General features: G+C 50.6%; 1 protein-coding gene across 2 annotated transcripts in view; it reads right to left on the bottom strand.

The window, feature by feature from the left end:
- Positions 1-18981, bottom strand: part of LOC134929210 (myb-related transcription factor, partner of profilin-like) — a 75674-nt gene extending 56693 nt beyond the window's left edge. For both annotated transcript variants that reach the window (XM_063924960.1, XM_063924961.1), the window contains exon 1: positions 18717-18981. The gene's annotated coding sequence lies outside the window, so the exon portion shown is untranslated. The remainder of the gene's footprint in view (positions 1-18716) is intronic.
- Positions 18982-20507: the final 1526 nt, after the last annotated feature.

The raw sequence follows: 20507 nt of genomic DNA, 5'->3' as shown, positions 1-20507 counted from the left end.
AATTTTTTAACACTATTTCTCTATTTTAATTGCATTTCATTTTTGTATCACTTTCTCTATAGCTTCAGCTTCCTAAATACTAATTTATTAACACTATAGTTTTTTCACTGGTATGCTACGCTGGGCTTTCTGGCTTATGCTGGTGTTTTGGGGTGCCACACCCTGCACCTAGATATAGCGCTAGGGACCCCAAATATACAGAGACGACTTGATGCGGCTTTGGGGCTTATTCACACATTTGCGCAAATATGTGTAACGAAGATCTCTGAATTCTATTATTATGTGGAATTTATATCTGGTTACGGTTATCATTCAGGGTGCTGGGGGAAACAAATGCCTTTTTTTTCTTGCTTAGAAATACCCCTCCCTTTCGAGCACCTGAATGATATCACTAAGCTAATTGATCATCTACCAATATATATGTGTGTCAGTGTGCCCCTGGTCCCTGTGTGTGTGTGTGTGTGTGTGTGTGTGTGTGTGTGTGTGTGTGTGTGTGTGTGTTAGTGTACCCCTGGTACCTGTGTGTATCAGTGCGCCCCTGGTCCGTGTGTGTGTTTGTGTGTGTGTGTCAGAGTGCCCCTGGTCCGTGTGTCAGTGTAACCCTGGTCCGTGTGTGTGTGTGTGTGTGTTAGGGTACCACTGGTCCCTGTGTATTTGTCCGTGTGTGTGTGTGTCAGTGTGCCCCTGGTCCGTGTGTGTGTGCGTCAGTGTACCCCATGTCCCTTTTTGTTTGTTTGTGTGTGTCAGTGTGCCCCTGGTTCGTGTGTATGTGTGCGCGCGCGCATCTGGTCCCTATACAGTGAATGTATGTGTGAGTGTGTGTGTGTGTGTGTGTGTGTGTGTCAATGCGCTCATATACAATCTGTTTTTGTTTCAGTGTGCTCCTGGTCTGTGTGTGGGTGTCAGTGTTTCCCCAAGAACTGTACCATGGGGGTCATTCTGAGTTGATCGTAGCTGTTCTAAATTTAGCACAGCTACGATCATTCACACTGACATGCGGGGGGATGCCCAGCACAGGGCTAGTCCGCCCCGCATGTCAGTGCCCCCCCGCAGAAGTGCAAAGGCATCGCACAGCGGCGATGCCTTTGCACTTCAAGAGTAGCTCCCGACCAGCGCGGCTTTAGCGTGCTGGCCGGGAGCTACTCATCGCTCCCCGGCCCGCATGGGCTGCATGTGGCGTCACGCAGCCGCCGCGGACCGCCCCCCCCAACGGTCCGGCCACGTCTGAATTGGCCGGACCACGCCCCCTAAACGGCAGCTTAACGCCGCCATCCAGCCCCCTCCCGCCCAGCGACCGCCTCTGCCTCAGAAGCGAACGCTAGGCAACGACGGCTGCCATGCGCCGGCGCATGCGCAGTTCCGACCCGAACGCTGCGCTGCGAGAAACTGCAGCGAGCGATCGGGTTGGAATGACCCCCCATATGTGTGTGTGTGTGTCAGTGTGCCCCCTATGCAATATATGTAACGTGTAAAAGTGGCTCCTCTGTGGTGTAACATGTATAAGCGGCTCCACTGTGGTGTAACGTGTATAAGCGGCTCCACTGTGGTGTAACGTGTATAAGCGGCTCCACTGTGGTGTAACGTGTATAAGCGGCTCTACTATGGTGTAACGTGTGTATAAGCGGCTCTACTGTGGTGTAACGTGTATAAGCGACTCTACTGTGGTGTAACGTGTATAAGCGGCTCTACTGTGGTGTAACGTGTATAAGCGGCTCCACTGTGGTGTAACGTGTATAAGCGGCTCCTCTGCGGTGTAACGTGTATAAGTGGCTCTACTGTGGTTATGGGGGCAGTGTGTGCAGCTATGGGAGCAGTGTGTGTATGTGGCTATGGGGGCAGTGTGTGTGTGCATGCAGTTTAGGGAGGGGGGCCCCAAACTGATATCTTGCTTAGGGGCCCATGAGGTCTAAATTCGGCTCTGGGCCCGAGTGTGGGGAAGCGGGACAGTCCCAAAAAACTGGACTGTCCCGTGAAAATCGGGACAGTTGGCAGTTATGATGTTATATTCAATAGGCTCCTAAGTTGATAACTAGTTAGATGTACAGTATGAATCTTTTTTTATATACGCGCCTTCTTAATAAGCCTCCCTAAGTGCTGTTGGGAGCAGTGACAGCTGCTGCGCCAAGGCTGTAGCTCCGACCACACATTGAAGGGGGGAGCCGGTAAGCAAATATAAACACACATGTAATGTTGTATGTAATATATGTGCTGGCTGCCTACCCAGGGATCAGCAGCCGCCGCTATGTGTATCACTGACATGTCGGCTGCCAAAGCACTGGAGACAGCATTCTGCTTGTCTACCATCTTCTAAAAGCCTGACCCCAACTCCCATTGGTTGACAGGAGTCCAGACTTGGGTCTACTGTCTAACACTTGGTGCTTGGAGATTATGTCATCTCCAAGCGCCACTGTGCCCGTTATTGCCCAGATTTATCAAGCCTTGGAGAGTGATAAATAGCACGGTGATAAAGTACCAGCCAATCAGCTCCTAACTGCCATGTTACAGGCTGTCCTTGAAAAATGACAGTTGGGAGCTAATTGGCTGGTACTTTAGCACCATGCTATATATCACTTTCCAAGGTTGATAAATCCGGACATGCATGTGAGCCGTATTGGTCCCGGGAACAACCCTTATACAAAGCAAGGGGGCCTGGGACATCCGACCCGGGTCGGGTCTGTTCAAACATAGCCGGGTTAATATACAAACTCCGGCAATATGCTGATTGATTTTCTTGATACAATATATTGTTGTCTTCCCTGCTCTCATCTCGGAATAACCCTTCTTTATTCCCGGGTTGAAATACCGGGTCAGGCGACCAGGGAATTCGGGAGTGACTCCTTTCACACCGCTCAGCGAAACGGTTCGATACTGGGTTATTTGTGCGGTGTGAAAGGGGTATAACTGAATTTTTATACATTTTCAATTTAGATGTTTAGTACAGATGAGCAAAATTCTTTAAATATTTGCAAGCAGAATAAATTGACAATCATCCCAAATCCCCACATTTTACATAATACAAATGTACAAATCCAATCCTACTTTTGCAAAACCAGTATTTTTTTTTGCCAAAGCTGATTTGTGCAGCACTTCTAATACCACTTTACACCAAAGACACAGGTTCGACCCAGGTTTCCGGACACAGGGCGATTCAGAGACATAGCGGCTGTGTCCATCTGGTCTGCGCACGCGCACCGACTGCAGTGCGCATGCATGATCCTTCTCCTTGCAGGATGTGGCTGCAAGGTGATTGACAGTGGTGGATGTTCAGGGGGGTGGCATTTCGCACACGTCACACACAGCCACTCCTAGAAAAATAATGGCACCGGACCACCTGCCAGTTAACCTGGGCTGTATTTACACTGCATTGTTACCTGGGTGCAACCGATATACTGTAGCTATACCCCTTTTAGACCGCCAGTCTTTAACATGGATTATTGCACAACGGTCTGAAAGGGCCCAGTTGGAATAATCCGGTTTCAGCGATCTGCTATTCCAACTCATGTAGCAAAAACGGTGAACACATGTTAAATCCGGCTCACTGTGCTGTGTGAACAGGAAGCCAGGTCGATGCAACCCATTTCCATTCACTCTGTGTGGACGGGCGGCAATTGGAGATCATGTGATCATGCAACCCGCCTCAGGCAGCGTGAAAGAGGTATACCAGGGTCGGATTCCCAGGTCACTCAACTTGGGTTATTTTTCAAGGACCCTTTTACACCAATTTGTGACCTGGGTAGACCCAGCAACAACAGAGGTCAAAAGCTTGGCGTAAAAAATAAGATTTTACTCACCGATAAATCTATTTCTCGTAGTCCGTAGTGGATGCTGGGGACTCCGTCAGGACCATGGGGAATAGCGGCTCCGCAGGAGACAGGGCACAAAAAGTAAAAGCTTTTGGACCTAGGTGGTGTGCACTGGCTCCTCCCCCTATGACCCTCCTCCAAGCCTCAGTTAGGATACTGTGCCCGGACGAGCGTACACAATAAGGAAGGATTTTGAATCCCGGGTAAGACTCATACCAGCCACACCAATCACACCGTACAACTTGTGATCTGAACCCAGTTAACAGTATGATAACAGAGGAGCCTCTGAAAAGATGGCTCACTACAACAAAAACCCGATTTTGTTAACAATAACTATGTACAAGTATTGCAGACAATCCGCACTTGGGATGGGCGCCCAGCATCCACTACGGACTACGAGAAATAGATTTATCGGTGAGTAAAATCTTATTTTCTCTAACGTCCTAAGTGGATGCTGGGGACTCCGTCAGGACCATGGGGATTATACCAAAGCTCCCAAACGGGCGGGAGAGTGCGGATGACTCTGCAGCACCGAATGAGAGAACTCCAGGTCCTCCTCAGCCAGGGTATCAAATTTGTAGAATTTAGCAAACGTGTTTGCCCCTGACCAAGTAGCTGCTCGGCAAAGTTGTAAAGCCGAGACCCCTCGGGCAGCCGCCCAAGATGAGCCCACTTTCCTTGTGGAATGGGCTTTTACAGATTTTGGCTGTGGCAGGCCTGCCACAGAATGTGCAAGCTGAATTGTACTACAAATCCAACGCGCAATAGTCTGCTTAGAAGCAGGAGCACCCAGCTTGTTGGGTGCATACAGGATAAACAGCGAGTCAGATTTCCTGACTCCAGCCGTCCTGGAAACATATTTTCAGGGCCCTGACTACGTCCAGCAACTTGGAGTCCTCCAAGTCCCTAGTAGCCGCAGGCACCACAATAGGTTGGTTTAGGTGAAACGCTGAAACCACCTTAGGAAGAAATTGAGGACGAGTCCTCAATTCCGCCCTATCCGAATGAAATATCAGGTAAGGGCTTTTATAGGATAAAGCCGCCAATTCAAATACTCGCCTGGCAGAAGCCAGGGCCAACAACATTACCACTTTCCATGTGAGATATTTTAATTCCACCGTGGCAAGTGGCTCAAACCAATGTGATTTTAGGAATCCCAAAACTACAGTGAGATCCCAAGGTGCCACTGGGGGCACAAAGGGAGGCTGTATATGCAGTACCCCTTTTACAAAAGTCTGAACTTCAGGAAATGAAGCCAATTCTCTCTGAAAGAAAATCGACAAGGCCGAAATTTGAACCTTAATGGACCCTAACTTTAGGCCCATGGACAGTCCTGTTTGCAGGAAATGTAGGAAACGACCTAGTTGAAATTCCTCTGTCGGGGCCTTCTTGGTCTCGCACCACGCAACATATTTTCGCCAAATACGGTGATAATGCTGTGCGGTTACATCCTTCCTATCTTTAATCAGGGTAGGAATAACTTCATCTGGAATGCCTTTTTCCTTCAGAATCCGGCGTTCAACCGCCATGCCGTCAAACGCAGCCGCGGTAAGTCTTGGAACAGACAGGGTCCCTGCTGAAGCAGGTCCCTTCTTAGCGGCAGAGGCCACGGGTCCTCTGTGAGCATCTCTTGAAGTTCCGGGTACCAAGTCCTTCTTGGCCAATCCGGAGCCACTAGTATAGTTCTTACTCCTCTCCGTCTTATAATTCTCAGTACCTTGGGTAAGAGAGGCAGAGGAGGGAACACATACACCGACTGGAACACCCAAGGTGTTACCAGAGCGTCCACAGCTATTGCCTGCGGGTCTCTTGACCTGGCGCAATACCTGTCTAGTTTTTTGTTGAGGCGTGACGCCATCATGTCCACCTTTGGTTTTTCCCAACGGTTCACAATCATGAGGAAGACTTCCGGATGAAGTCCCCACTCTCCCGGGTGTAGGTCGTGTCTGCTGAGGAAGTCTGCTTCCCAGTTGTCCACTCCCGGAATGAACACTGCTGACAGTGCTATCACATGATTTTCCGCCCATTGCAGAATCCTTGCAGCTTCTGTCATTGCCCTCCTGCTTCTTGTGCCGCCCTGCCTGTTTATGTGGGCGACTGCTGTGATGTTGTCCGACTGGATCAACACCGGCTGACCCTGAAGCAGAGGCTTTGCTAGGCTTAGAGCATTGTAAATTGCCCTTAGTTCCAGTATATTTATGTGAAGTGAAGTCTCCAGGCTTGACCACACTCCCTGGAAGTTTCTTCCTTGTGTGACTGCTCCCCAGCCTCTCAGGCTGGCATCCGTGGTCACCAAGATCCAGTCCCGAATGCCGAATCTGCGGCCCTCTAGGAGATGAGCACTTTGCAGCCACCACAGAAGAGATACCCTTGTCCTTGGAGACAGGGTTATTTTCTGATGCATCTGAAGATGCGATCCGGACCATTTGTCCAGCAGATCCCACTGAAAAATTCTTGCGTGGAATCTGCCGAATGGAATCGCTTCGTAAGAAGCCACCATTTTTCCCAGGACCCTTGTGCATTGATGCACTGACACCTTTCCTGGTTTTAGGAGGTTCCTGACTAGCTCGGATAACTCCCTGGCTTTCTCCTCCGGGAGAAACACCTTTTTCTGGACTGTGTCCAGAATCATCCCTAGGAACAGCAGACGTGTCGTCGGAATCAGCTGCGATTTTGGAATATTTAAAATCCACCCGTGCTGTTGTAGTACTTCTTGAGATAGTGCTACTCCGACTTCTAACTGTTCTCTGGACCTTGCCCTTATTAGGAGATCGTCCAAGTAAGGGATAATTAATACGCCTTTTCTTCGAAGAAGAATCATCATTTCGGCCATTACCTTGGTAAAGACCCGGGGTGCCGTGGACAATCCAAACGGCAGCGTCTGAAACTGATAATGACAGTTCTGTATTACGAACCTGAGATACCCTTGGTGAGAAGGGCAAATCGGGACATGGAGATAGGCATCCTTGATGTCCAGAGACACCATATAGTCCCCTTCTTCCAGGTTCGCGATCACTGCTCTGAGTGATTCCATCTTGAATTTGAACCTTTTGATATAAGTGTTCAAAGATTTTAGATTTAAAATCGGTCTCACCGAACCGTCTGGTTTCGGTACCACAAACAGTGTGGAGTAATATCCCTTCCCTTGTTGTAGGAGGGGTACTTTTATTATCACCTGTTGGGAGTACAGCTTGTGAATGGCTCCCAATACCGCCTCCCTGTCGGAGGGAGCTATTGGTAAAGCAGACTTCAGGAACCGGCGAGGGGGAGACGTCTCGAATTCCAATTTGTACCCCTGAGATACTACTTGCAGGATCCAGGGGTTCACTTGCGAGTGAGCCCACTGCGCGCTGAAATTTCTGAGACGACCTCCCACCGTACCTGAGTCTGCTTGTAAGGACCCAGCGTCATGCTGAGGACTTGGCAGAAGCGGAAGAGGGCTTCTGTTCTTGGGAAGAAGCTGTCTGCTGCAGTCTTTTTCCCCTTCCTCTACCCCGGGGCAGATATGACTGTCCTTTTGTCCGCTTGCCTTTATGGGAACGAAAGGACTGATGCTGAAAAGACGGTGTCTTTTTCTGTTGAGAGGTGACTTGAGGTAAAAATGTGGATTTCCCAGCCGTTGTCGTGGTTACCAGGTCTGATAGACCGACCCCAAATAACTCCTCCCCTTTATACGGCAATACCTCCATGTGCCGTTTTGAATCCGCATCACCTGACCACTGTCGCGTCCATAACCCTCTTCTGGCAGAAATGGACAGCGCACTTACTCTTGATGCCAGAGTGCAAATATCTCTCTGTGCATCTCGCATATATAAAAATGCATCTTTTAATTGCTCAATAGTCAATAAAATACTGTCCCTATCCAGGGTATCAATATTCTCAGTCAGGGAGTCCGACCACGCCACCCCAGCACTGCACATCCAGGCTGAGGCGATTGCTGGTCGCAGTATAACACCAGTATGTGTGTATATACTTTTAAGGATATTTTCCAGCCTCCTATCTGCTGGCTCCTTAAGGGCGGCCGTTTCTGGAGACGGTAACGCCACTTGTTTTGATAAGCGTGTGAGCGCCTTATCTACCCTAGGGGGTGTTTCCCAACGAGCCCTAACCTCTGGTGGGAAGGGATATAGTGCCAATAATTTTTTAGAAATTAGCAGTTTTTTGTCGGGGGTAACCCACGCTTCATCACACACTTCATTCAATTCATCTGATTCAGGAAAAACTACGGGTAGTTTTTTCACACCCCACATAATACCCCTTTTCGTGGTACTTGCAGAATCAGAGATGTGCAAAACCTCCTTCATTGCCGTGATCATGTAACGTGTGGCCCTACTGGAAAATACGTTTGTTTCTTCACCGTCGACACTGGAGTCAGTGTCTGTGTCTGGGTCCGTGTCGACCCACTGAGGTAACGGGCGTTTTATAGCCCCTGACGGTGTTTGAGACGCCTGGACAGGCACTAACTGAGCTGCCGGCTGTCTCATGTCGTCAACAGTTTTCTGTAACGTGCCGACACTGTCACGTAATTCCTTAATTACGGCCATCCATTCAGGTGTCGACTCCCTAGGGGGTGACATCACCATTATAGGCAATTGCTCCGCCTCCACATCATTTTCCTCCTCATACATGTCGACACACACGTACCGACACCCAGCACACACACAGGGAATGCTCTGATAGAGGACAGGACCCCACTTAGCCCTTTGGGGAGACAGAGGGAGAGTTTGCCAGCACACACCAGAGCGCTATATATGTATAGGGACAACCTTACAATAAGTGTCTATCCCTTATAGCTGCTTATATCTGTTATTTTGCCAAATAAGTGCCCCCCTCTCTTTTTTTACCCTGTTTCTGTAGTGCAGGATGCAGGGGAGATTCTGGGAGCCTTCCTACCAGCGGAGCTGTGTGGGAAAAATGGCGCTGTGTGCTGAGGAGATAGGCCCCGCCCCCTTCACGGCGGGCTCTTCTCTCGCTTTTTTCTGGAAAACTGGCAGGGGTTAAATACATCCATATAGCCCAGGAGCTATATGTGATGTATTTTTTGCCAAATAAGGTAAATTCATTGCTTCCCAGGGCGCCCCCCGCCAGCGCCATGCACCCTCAGTGACCGAAGTGTGCTGAGAGCAATGGCGCACAGCTGCAGTGCTGTGCGCTACCTTATGAAGACAGGAAAGTCTTCTGCCGCCGATTTATGGACCTCTTCTTGCTTCAGCATCTGTAAGGGGGCCGGCGGCGCGGCTCCGGGACCCATCCATGGCTGGGCCTGTGATCGTCCCTCTGGAGCTAATGTCCAGTAGCCAAGAAGCCCAATCCACTCTGCACGCAGGTGAGTTCGCTTCTTCTCCCCTTAGTCCCACGCTGCAGTGAGCCTGTTGCCAGCAGGACTCACTGAAAATAAAAAAACCTAAGTATACTTTTACTTCTAAGCAGCTCAGGAGAGCCACCTAGATTGCACCCTTCTCGGCCGGGCACAAAGATCTAACTGAGGTTTGGAGGAGGGTCATAGGGGGAGGAGCCAGTGCACACCACCTAGGTCCAAAAGCTTTTACTTTTTGTGCCCTGTCTCCTGCGGAGCCGCTATTCCCCATGGTCCTGACGGAGTCCCCAGCATCCACTTAGGACGTTAGAGAAATAAGAATTTACTCACCGGTAATTCTATTTCTCGTAGTCCGTAGTGGATGCTGGGGACTCCGTAAGGACCATGGGGAATAGACGGGCTCCGCAGGAGACTGGGCACTCTAAAGAAAGATTCAGTACTATCTGGTGTGCACTGGCTCCTCCCTCTATGCCCCTCCTCCAGACCTCAGTTAAGGAAACTGTGCCCGGAAGAGCTGACATTACAAGGAAAGGATTTTGGAATCCAGGGTAAGACTCATACCAGCCACACCAATCACACTGTACAACTTGTGATAAACTTACCCAGTTAACAATATGAACAACAACTGAGCATCACTCAACCGATGCTACATAACCATAACCCTTTGTTAAGCAATAACTATATACACGTATTGCAGAAAATCCGCACTTGGGACGGGCGCCCAGCATCTACTACGGACTACGAGAAATAGAATTACCGGTGAGTAAATTCTTATTTTCTCTAACGTCCTAGTGGATGCTGGGGACTCCGTAAGGACCATGGGGATTATACCAAAGCTCCCAAACGGGCGGGAGAGTGCGGATGACTCTGCAGCACCGAATGGGCAAACACAAGGTCCTCCTCAGCCAGGGTATCAAACCTGTAGAATTTTGCAAAAGTGTTTGAACCCGACCAAGTAGCAGCTCGGCAAAGCTGTAATGCCGAGACCCCTCGGGCAGCCGCCCAAGAAGAGCCCACTTTCCTTGTGGAATGGGCTTTCACTGATTTCGGCTGCGGCAATCCCGCCGCAGAATGAGCCTGCTGAATCGTGTTACAGATCCAGCGAGCAATAGTTTGCTTTGAAGCAGGAGCACCCAGCTTGTTGGATGCATACAGGATAAACAGCGAGTCAGTCTTCCTGACTCCAGCCGTCCTGGTTACATAAATCTTCAAAGCCCGGACTACGTCCAGCAACTTGGAGTCCTCCAAGTCACGAGTAGCCGCAGGCACCACAATAGGTTGGTTCAAATGAAAAGATGACACCACCTTTGGCAGAAACTGCGGACGAGTCCGCAATTCTGCCCTGTCCATATGGAAAACCAGATAGGGGCTTTTACACGACAAAGCCGCCAATTCTGACACACGCCTAGCTGAAGCTAAAGCCAACAGCATGACCACTTTCCACGTGAGATACTTTAGTTCCACGGTCTTAAGTGGCTCAAACCAGTGGGATTTCAGGAAATCCAACACCACGTTAAGATCCCAAGGTGCCACTGGTGGCCCAAAAGGGGGCTGAATATGCAGCACTCCCTTAACAAACGTCTGAACCTCAGGCAGTGAAGCCAGTTCTTTTTGAAAGAAGATGGATAGGGCCGAAATCTGGACCTTTATGGACCCTAATTTCAGGCCCATAGTCACACCTGACTGTAGGAAGTGCAGGAATCGACCCAGCTGGAATTCCTCTGTAGGGGCCTTTCTGGCCTCACACCAAGCAACATATTTTCGCCATATACGGTGATAATGCTTTGCTGTCACGTCCTTCCTAGCCTTTATCAGCGTAGGAATAACTTCATCCGGAATGCCCTTTTCTGCTAGGATTCGGCGTTCAACCGCCATGCCGTCAAACGCAGCCGCGGTAAGTCTTGGAACAGACAGGGCCCCTGTTGCAACAGGTCCTGTCTGAGAGGCAGAGGCCATGGTTCCTCTGTGAGCATTTCTTGCAGTTCCGGGTACCAAGTCCTTCTTGGCCAGTCCGGAACAATGAGTATTGTTTTCACTCTTCTTTTCCTTACGATTCTCAGTACCTTGGGTATGAGAGTAAGAGGAGGAAACACATAGACCGACTGGAACACCCACGGTGTTACCAGTGCGTCCACAGCTATCGCCTGAGGGTCCCTTGACCTGGCGCAATACCTTTTTAGCTTTTTGTTGAGGCGGGACGCCATCATGTCCACCTGTGGCAGTTCCCACCGACTTGCAATCTGCGTGAAGACTTCTTGATGAAGTCCCCACTCTCCCGGGTGGAGGTAGTGTGTGCCGCCCTGGCGGTTTACATGAGCCACTGCGGTGATGTTGTCTGACTGATTCAGCACCGGTTGGTTGCGAAGCAGAGGCTCCGCTTGACTCAGGGCATTGTATATGGCCCTTAGTTCCAGGATATTTGTGTGCAGACAAGCCTCCTGACTTGTCCACAACCCTTGGAAGTTTCTTCCCTGAGTGACTGCCCCCCCATCCTCGGAGGCTCGCATCCGTGGTCACCAGGACCCAGTCCTGTATGCCGAACCTGCGGCCCTCGAGAAGGTGAGCACTCTGCAGCCACCACAGAAGAGACACCCTGGCCCTGGGGGACAGGTTGATCAGCCGATGCATCTGAAGATGCGATCCGGACCACTTGTCCAACAGATCCCACTGAAAGATCCTCGCATGGAACCTGCCGAAGGGAATGGCTTCGTATGATGCCACCATCTTTCCCAGGACTCGCGTGCAGCGATGCACCGACACCTGTTTCGGTTTTAAGAGGTCTCTGACTAGAGTCACGAGCTCCTGAGCCTTCTCCGCCGGGAGAAACACCTTCTTCTGGTCTGTGTCCAGAATCATGCCGAGAAAGGGCAGACGCGTCGTAGGAATCAGCTGCGATTTTGGGATATTCAGAATCCAGCCGTGTTGTTGCAACACTTCCTGAGAGTGTGCTACGCTGATCAGCAACTGCTCTCTGGACCTCGCCTTTATGAGGAGATCGTCCAAGTATGGGATAATTGTGACTCCTTGCTTTCTCAGGAGCACCATCATTTCCGCCATTACCTTGGTAAATATTCTCAGTGCCGTGGAGAGCCCAAACGGCAACGTCTGGAATTGGTAATGACAGTCCTGTACCACAAATCTGAGGTACTCCTGATGAGGTGGATAAATGGGGACATGCAAGTAAGCATCCTTGATGTCCAGAGACACCATAAAATCCCCCTCTTCCAGGCTTGCAATGACCGCTCTGAGCGATTCCATTTTGAACTTGAATTTCTTTAGATAAATGTTCAGGGATTTTAAATTCAAGATGGGTCTGACCGAACCGTCCGGTTTCGGTACTACAAACATAGTGGAATAGTAACCCCTTCCCTGTTGAAGGAGAGGAACCTTTACAACCACCTGATGGAGGTATAACTTGTGAATTGCTGCCAGCACTACCTCCCTTTCCATGGGGGAAACTGGCAAGGCCGATTTTAGGTAACGGTGAGGGGGCGTCACCTCGAATTCCAGTTTGTATCCCTGAGACACAACTTGTATAGCCCAAGGATCCACCCGTGAGCGAACCCACTGGTGGCTGAAATGTCGGAGACGCGCCCCCACGGCTCCTGGCTCCGCCTGTGGAGCCCCAGCGTCATGCGGTGGATTAAGTGGAAGCCGGGGAGGACTTTTGTTCCTGGGAACTAGCTGCATGGTGCAGCCTCTTTCCTCTACCCCTGCCTCTGGCAAGAAAGGATGCACCTCTGACTTTCTTGCTCTTTTGCGAACGAAAGGACTGCATTTGGTAATACGGTGCTTTCTTAGGCTGTGGCGGGACATAAGGCTAGAAATTTGACTTCCCAGCCGTAGCTGTGGAAACTAGGTCTGAGAGACCGTCCCCAAACAATTCCTCACCCTTATAAGGTAAAACCTCCATGTGTTTTTTAGAGTCGGCATCCCCTGTCCATTGCCGAGTACTTAAGACCCTTCTGGCAGAAATGGACATTGCGTTTACTCTAGAGCCCAGCAGGCAAATGTCCCTCTGGGCATCCCGCATATGTAGGACTGCGTCCTTGATATGTGCCAGGGTCATGAGAACAGAGTCCCTGTCCAGGGTATCTAACTCCTCAGACAGAGTATCCGTCCATGCTGCTACCGCACTACACATCCAGGCCGAAGCAATTGCTGGCCTCAGCAGCGTACCAGAATGTGTGTAAACAGACTTCAGGATAGCTTCCTGCTTTCTATCCGCAGGATCCTTTAGGGTGGCCGTATCCTGAGACGGCAGGGCCACCTTCTTAGATAAGCGTTTCAACGCCTTGTCTACCCTGGGGGAGGATTCCCAGCGTAACCTGTCCGTTGGCGGGAAAGGATACGCCATCAGCAATCTCTTGGAAATTACTACCTTCCTATCAGGGGAATCCCACGCTTTTTCACATAATTCATTCAATTCATGTGACGGGGGAAAAGCCACTATTTGCTTTTTCTCCCCATACATACAAATTTTCTTGTCAGGGACAGGATTTTCTTTAGAAATGTGTAACACATCCTTCATTGCCACAATCATGTAGCGGATGGCTTTAGTCATTTTAGGCAGCAACTTTGCATCATCGACACTGGAATCAGATTCCGTGTCGACGTCTGTGTCAACTAACTGGGATATTGGGCGCTTTTGAGACCCTGACGGCCTCTGGGAGCAGGCATGGGTTGAGACCCTGACTGTCCCAAGGCTACAGCTTTATCCAATCTGTTATGTAAGGAGCTTACATTATCATTTAACACCTTCCACATATCCATCCAATCAGGTGTCGGCCCCGTCGGGGGCGACACCACATCTATTTGCACTTGTTCTGCCTCCACGTATCCTTCCTCATCAAACATGTCGACACAAGCGTACCGACACACCGCACACATACAGGGAACGCTCTGACTGAGGACAGGACCCCACAAAGGCTTTTGGGGAGACAGAGAGAGAGTATGCCAGCACACACCCCAGCGCTATATAACCCAGGGATTACACTGTACCTTAGTGTTTACCCAGTAGCTGCTGTTTTTATATATATATATATATATATATATATATATCTCTCTGCGCCTAAATTTATGTGTCCCCCCTCTCTTTTTTACCCTCTATTGCACCTGTATACTGCAGGGGAGAGCTTGGGGAGCGTCCTTCCAGCGGAGCTGTGAAGAGAAAATGGCGCTGGTGTGCTGAGGAAGAAGGCCCCGCCCCCTCAGCGGTGGGCTTCTGTCCCGCTTCTCATGTGTAAAAAATAAGAATTTACTTACCGATAATTCTATTTCTCGTAGTCCGTAGTGGATGCTGGGGACTCCGTCAGGACCATGGGGAATAGCGGCTCCGCAGGAGACAGGGCACAAAAGTAAAAGCTTTAGGATCAGGTGGTGTGCACTGGCTCCTCCCCCTATGACCCTCCTCCAAGCCTCAGTTAGGATACTGTGCCCGGACGAGCGTACACAATAAGGAAGGATTTTGAATCCCGGGTAAGACTCATACCAGCCACACCAATCACACTGTACAACCTGTGATCTGAACCCAGTTAACAGCATGATAACAGCGGAGCCTCTGAAAAGATGGCTCACAACAATAATAACCCGATTTTTGTAACAATAACTATGTACAAGTATTGCAGACAATCCGCACTTGGGATGGGCGCCCAGCATCCACTACGGACTACGAGAAATAGAATTATCGGTAAGTAAATTCTTATTTTCTCTGACGTCCTAAGTGGATGCTGGGGACTCCGTCAGGACCATGGGGATTATACCAAAGCTCCCAAACGGGCGGGAGAGTGCGGATGACTCTGCAGCACCGAGTGAGAGAACTCCAGGTCCTCCTCAGCCAGGGTGTGCCCCTGACCAAGTAGCAGCTCGGCAAAGTTGTAAAGCCGAGACCCCTCGGGCAGCCGCCCAAGATGAGCCCACCTTCCTTGTGGAATGGGCATTTACATATTTTGGCTGTGGCAGGCCTGCCACAGAATGTGCAAGCTGAATTGTACTACACATCCAACTAGCAATCGTCTGCTTAGAAGCAAGAGCACCCAGTTTGTTGGGTGCATACAGGATAACAGCAAGTCAGTTTTCCTGACTCCAGCCGTCCTGGAAACCTATATTTTCAGGGCCCTGACAACATCTAGCAACTTGGAGTCCTCCAAGTCCCTAGTAGCCGCAGGTACCACAATAAGCTGGTTCAGGTGAAACGCTGACACCACCTTAGGGAGAAACTGGGGACGAGTCCGCAGCTCTGCCCTGTCCGAATGGACAATCAGATATGGGCTTTGTGAGACAAAGCCGCCAATTCTGACACTCGCCTGGCCGAGGCCAGGGCCCACATCATGGTCACTTTCCATGTGAGATATTTCAAATCCACAGATTTGAGCGGTTTAAACCAATGTGATTTGAGGAATCCCAGAACTACGTTGAGATCCCACAGTGCCACTGGAGGCACAAAAGGGGGTTGTATATGCAGTACTCCCTTGACAAACTTCTGGACTTCAGGAACTGAAGCCAATTCTTTCTGGAAGAAAATCGACAGGGCCGAAATTTTAACCTTAATGGACCCCAATTTGAGGCCCATAGACACTCCTGTTTGCAGAAAATGCAGGAATCGACCGAGTTGAAATTTCTTCGTGGGGCCTTCCTGGCCTCACACCACGCAACATATTTTCGCCACATGTGGTGATAATGTTGTGCGGTCACCTCCTTCCTGGCTTTGACCAGGGTAGGAATGACCTCTTCCGGAATGCCTTTTTACCTTAGGATCCGGCGTTCAACCGCCATGCCGTCAAACGCAGCCGCGGTAAGTCTTGGAACAGACATGGTACTTGCTGAAGCAAGTCCCTTCTTAGCAGCAGAGGCCATGAGTCCTCTGTGAGCATCTCTTGAAGTTCCGGGTACCAAGTCCTTCTTGGCCAATCCGGAGCCACGAGTATTGTTCTTACTCCTCTACGTCTTATAATTCTCAGTACCTTAGGTATGAGAAGCAGAGGAGGGAACACATACACCGACTGGTACACCCACGGTGTTACCAGAACGTCCACAGCTATTGCCTGAGGGTCTCTTGACCTGGCGCAATACCTGTCCAGTTTTTTGTTCAGGCGGGACGCCATCATGTCCACCTTTGGTCTTTCCCAACGGTTCACAATCATGTGGAAGACTTCCCGATGAAGTCCCCACTCTCCCGGGTGGAGGTCGTGCTGAGGAAGTCTGCTTCCCAGTTGTCCACTCCCGGAATGAACACTGCTGACAGTGCTATCACATGATTTTCCGCCCAGCGAAGAATCCTTGCAGTTTCTGCCATTGCCCTCCTGCTTCTTGTGCCGCCCTGTCTGTTTACGTGGGCGACTGCCGTGATGTTGTCCCACTGGATCAATACCGGCTGACCTTGAAGCAGAGGTCTTGCTAAGCTTAGAGCATTGTAAATTGCTCTTAGCTCCAGTATATTTATGTGGAGAGAAGTCTCCAGACTTGATCACACTCCCTGGAAATTTTTTCCTTGTGTGACTGCTCCCCAGCCTTTCAGGCTGGCATCCGTGGTCACCAGGACCCAGTCCTGGATGCCGAATCTGTGGCCCTTTAGTAGATGAGCACTCTGCAGCCACCACAGAAGAGACACCCTTGTCCTTGGAGACAGGGTTATCCGCTGATGCATCTGAAGATGCGATCCGGACCATTTTTCCAGCAGATCCCACTGAAAAGTTCTTGCGTGAAATCTGCCGAATGGAATCGCTTCGTAAGAAGCCACCATTTTTCCCAGGACCCTTGTGCAATGATGCACTGACACTTTTCCTGGTTTTAGGAGGTTCCTGACTAGCTCGGATAACTCCCTGGCTTTCTCCTCCGGGAGAAACACCTTTTTCTGGACTGTGTCCAGAATCATCCCTAGGAACAGCAGACGTGTCGTCGGAGACAGCTGCGATTTTGGAATATTTAGAATCCACCCGTGCTGTCGTAGAACTACTTGAGATAGTGCTACTCCGACCTCCAACTGTTCTCTGGACCTTGCCCTTATCAGGAGATCGTCCATTTTCTTTGAAGAAGAATCATCATTTCGGCCATTACCTTGGTAAAGACCCGGGGTGCCGTGGACAATCCAAACGGCAGCGTCTGAAACTGATAGTGACAGTTTTGTACCACGAACCTGAGGTACCCTTGGTGAGAAGGGCAAATTGGGACATGGAGGTAAGCATCCTTGATGTCCAGGGACACCATATAGTCCCCTTCTTCCTGGTTCGCTATCACTGCTCTGAGTGACTCCATCTTGATTTGAACCTTTGTATGTAAGTGTTCAAATATTTCAGATTTAGAATAGGTCTCACCAAGCCGTCTGGCTTCAGTACCACAATATAGTGTGGAATAATACCCCTTTCCTTGTTGTAGGAGGGGTACTTTGATTATCACCTGCTGGGAATTCTTCAGCATCTGCAAGGGGGTCGGCGGCGCGGCTCCGGTGACCCATCCAGGCTGTACCTGTGATCGTCCCTCTGGAGCTAGTGTCCAGTAGCCTAAGAAGCCAATCCATCCTGCACGCAGGTGAGTTCACTTCTTCTCCCCTAAGTCCCTCGTTGCAGTGAGCCTGTTGCCAGCAGGACTCACTGAAAATAAAAAACCTAACAAAACTTTTACTCTAAGCAGCTCTTTAGGAGAGCCACCTAGATTGCACCCTTCTCGGCCGGGCACAAAAACCTAACTGAGGCTTGGAGGAGGGTCATAGGGGGAGGAGCCAGTGCACACCACCTGATCCTAAAGCTTTTATTTTTGAGCCCTGTCTCCTGCGGAGCCGCTATTCCCCATGGTCCTGACGGAGTCCCCAGCATCCACTTAGGACGTCAGAGAAATGGCGGGGGCTCGCACATATATACAGTGCCTGACTGTATATATGTATACTTTTGCCATCAGGTATCTTAATTGCTGCCCAGGACGCCCCCCCCCTGCGCCCTACAGTGACCGGAGTTTGTGGGTGTGCTGTGGGAGCAATGGCGCACAGCTGCAGTGCTGTGCGCTACCTAAAGTGAAGACAGGTGTCTTCTGACGCCGATTTCGATGTCTTCTTGCTTCTGCACTTCTGGCTCTGCGAGGTGGACGGCGGCGCGGCTCCGGGAACGGACGATCAAGGTTAGGTACCTGTGTTCGATCCCTCTGGAGCTAATGGTGTCCAGTAGCCTAAGAAGCGCAACTTAGCTGCAGTGAGTAGGTTTGCTTCTCTCCCCTCAGTCCCACGTAGCAGAGAGTCTGTTGCCAGCAGAAGCTCTCTGAAAATAAAAAACCTGACAAAATACTTTCTTTTCTAGCAAGCTCAGGAGAGCCCACTAGGAGCACTCAGCTCTGGCCGGGCACAAATTCTAACTGAGGTCTGGAGGAGGGGCATAGAGGGAGGAGCCAGTGCACACCAGATAGTACTGAATCTTTCTTTAGAGTGCCCAGTCTCCTGCGGAGCCCGTCTATTCCCCATGGTCCTCAGAGTCCCCAGCATCCACTAGGACGTTAGAGAAAGAGGTATAAGCAATTCCACTCATTTCTACTGTTTTAGGTAACATGTAGTTAAGCAAGTAGTGGACAGAATGGTAGCCAGCTCTGCAAAGTTCTTAAAACAACACAAATACCTTCGTGTAGACGTTAACATCCTCGCATTAGCGCTGCGCCTGGCTCTGTATTGTAATATGGACTAGCTGTACACACACCTGCCAGCCAAGGCACGGGACTATTGATTACACACTGAAGGGATGTGCACACAACCTGCGCTCATCTACCTCCGCCGTACTGGGACTGGCTGTGGGCGGCAGGGAGAGGGTTAACAACAGACGAGACAATTTCACAGTTTTCAGCTCGCGCTCCGTACGGATGCCACGCGACGGTTGCCGCGGCAACGAAAGGCGGGCGCGCGACGGCGCGAGACTGGCAGGTGGCTGGGAGTTGGGTGACGTCAGCACGAGACAGAGGGGCGGACAGCGCGGGAGAGTTGGCGGTTGGGGAGGAGAGCGAGGTGAAACGAGTTCCTGATCACACGCACGGTGCTGCTGGGAGTGTGACTGTTACGCTCTCACTGTGCAGTATATCAGCGGTCACTCACAGCAGCAGCTTCCCTCCGCCAGTCAGCACTGTTTTTATACCTGTCCTGTTGCCTCTCCTCCCAGTTTCCGCAATACTCTGCTGTTTAGGGAGCTGGGTCGAATTTGTCAATTTGCGACAGTACTGTGCACAGAAGAGCAGATGCAGCCTTCTCTCAGGTTTCATACTGTTTGGTGATGAGCAGCTGTGTGTGTGTTGTCCAGGGCCGTTTCTAGACAATTTGGCTCCCAGTGCGAGATTTCAAAATGCGCCCAACCGCCACCCCCCCCCCCCCCCCCCCATTGGTATAAAAAAAAATTGCGTGCCCCCCCCATATAGCCAGAAAAAAAGCATGCGTGCGCGCTCCCGACAAGGCTGTGTGGCCTGATTAAAATGAGCGTGGTCTCATTTCAGTGGGCGTGGCCTCGTCTGATATCACACCCACCACAGGGGGAAAAAATAAAAAAGTCCCCTTTTTACACATTACACCAGGCAAGTGTCCCCATATTACACAGCGCGGCAGGCAGGTGTCCCCATTTACAAAGTGCGGCAGGCAGGTGTCCCCATTTCTCTATCGTCCTAGTGGATGCTGGGGTTCCTGAAAGGACCATGGGGAATAGCGGCTCCGCAGGAGACAGGGCACAAAAAGTAAAGCTTTTCCAGATCAGGTGGTGTGCACTGGCTCCTCCCCCTATGACCCTCCTCCAGACTCCAGTTAGATTTTTGTGCCCGGCCGAGAAGGGTGCAATCTAGGTGGCTCTCCTAAAGAGCTGCTTAGAAAAAGTTTAGCTTAGGTTTTTTATTTTACAGTGAGTCCTGCTGGCAACAGGATCACTGCAACGAGGGACTGAGGGGAGAAGAAGTGAACTCACCTGCGTGCAGGATGGATTGGCTTCTTGGCTACTGGACATCAGCTCCAGAGGGACGATCACAGGTACAGCCTGGATGGTCACCGGAGCCGCGCCGCCGGCCCCCTTGCAGATGCTGAAGTCAGAAGAGGTCCAGAATCGGCGGCTGAAGACTCCTGCAGTCTTCTAAAGGTAGCGCACAGCACTGCAGCTGTGCGCCATTTTCCTCTCAGCACACTTCACACGCAGTCACTGAGGGTGCAGGGCGCTGGGGGGGGGCGCCCTGGGAGGCAAATGTAACCTATATAAAGGCTAAAAATACCTCACATATAGCCCCCAGAGGCTATATGGAGATATTTAACCCCTGCCTGGATTCACTAAATAGCGGGAGACGAGCCCACCGGAAAAGGGGCGGGGCCTATCTCCTCAGCACACGGCGCCATTTCCTCTCACAGCTCCGCTGGTCAGGACGGCTCCCAGGTCTCTCCCCTGCACTGC

The sequence above is a fragment of the Pseudophryne corroboree genome, chromosome 5, assembly GCF_028390025.1.
Source record: "Pseudophryne corroboree isolate aPseCor3 chromosome 5, aPseCor3.hap2, whole genome shotgun sequence".
Classification (NCBI taxonomy): Eukaryota; Metazoa; Chordata; class Amphibia; order Anura; family Myobatrachidae; genus Pseudophryne; species Pseudophryne corroboree.
Note: the sequence above shows the minus strand (reverse complement) of the source record. Positions and strands in the feature narration are given on the sequence as shown.